We start from the raw sequence: 1,522 nt of genomic DNA, 5'->3' as shown, positions 1-1,522 counted from the left end.
GCGCCGCCCGGCGGCGGGGCCGGCTGTACGTCGTCTGCAAGACGAACCCCCGGCACAAGCAGCGGAAGCTGTAGCCCCGCGGCCGGGAGCCTCCCCCGGCTGGGAGCGCCGCTGCGGGGCCCCGGAGGGGAGAGAATTAACGTGGTGTTCGCCCGTCGGGCCTCGAGTCCTGCTTTCTACGTCCCTGCCACTGGGACCCCTCCCTCTTCCCTGGCTGCCCCGTGACTTCTGAGAGCTGACTGCTGCGGACACAAATCTCAGAATGGTGTAGGTGACAGTGTTTCATCTTAACGCTAACTTAGAGCAAGTTAAGTTCTTGACGGCCCTTGCTGTAACTTCAGACCGTGGATGCTGAGAACTGAAATGGGAAGCCATAACTTTCAGGACCTCTTGTCATCTTAGCTGTGAAGCCTTACTTACAATCGCCTCACTGTTAAGTGAGTAAGGGCAAAGCTGAATCATCAGACTCTGAGATGCTTTTGTGTTTAATTAAAGCAAAATGAAAATAAATGCCACTGATTGTGCATTATTACAATATACAATGATAAAAATAATATATAATTTTTATAAAAAAATAACCCTAGATGTTGAAAGCTGTGATAACAGAACCAATAGTTTCAAACTCAGGTGGGCTCTTAAGCGGCAAATAATACTAATTATGTTATGTTGAAAGATGATGTTCTAGCTTTTGTCTTGGTTCATAGGTGTCATGGTTTAACCCCAGCCCACAACTAAGCCCCACACAGCCGCTCGCTCACTCCCCCCCGGTGGGATGGGGGAGAGAATCTGAAGTGTAAAAGTGAGAAAACTCGTCAGTTGAGATAAAGGCAGTTTAAAAGGTAAAGCAAAAGCTGCGCACGCAAGCAAAGCAAACCAAGGAATTCATTCACTCCTTCCCATGGGCAGGCAGGTGTTCAGACATCTCCAGGAAAGCAGGGCTCCATCACGCGTAATGGTTACGTGGGAAGACAAATGCCATCACTCCAAACGTGTCCCCCCCCCTTCCTCCTTCTTCCCCCAGCTTTTATATGCTGAGCATGACGTCACACGGTATGGAATATCCCTTTGGCCAGTTTGGGTCAGCTGTCCCGGCTGTGTCCCCTCCCAGCTTCTTGTGCCCCCCCAGCCTCCTTGCTGGTGGGGTGGTGTGAGAAGCAGAAAAGGCCTTGACTCTGTGCAAGCACTGCTCAGCAGTAACGAAAACATCCCTGTGTTATCAATCAACACTGTTTTCAGCACAAACCCAAAACACAGCCCCATACTGGCTTCTATGAAGAAAATTAACTCTATCCCAGCCAAAATCAGCACAATAGGTGAGGTAAAAATTTCACCTGAGTTGCAGCAGACATAATTCCATGTAGCTTCAGTAATGCCAATATAAATAACCCTTGCTGCTTACTGTGGGGTTTGAGGAGAGATGGTGGTATTTTAATTAGTACAAAGTAATCAGTTAAGTTTTAGTGTCTAAAGTCATTTAATGATATATTGACCATTCACAGTGTACTCAGAAGTGTTCTTAGCC

This window comes from Aptenodytes forsteri, unplaced genomic scaffold (genome assembly GCF_000699145.1).
Source record: "Aptenodytes forsteri isolate BGI_AS27 unplaced genomic scaffold, ASM69914v1 Scaffold114, whole genome shotgun sequence".
Lineage (NCBI taxonomy): Eukaryota > Metazoa > Chordata > Aves > Sphenisciformes > Spheniscidae > Aptenodytes > Aptenodytes forsteri.
Note: the sequence above shows the minus strand (reverse complement) of the source record.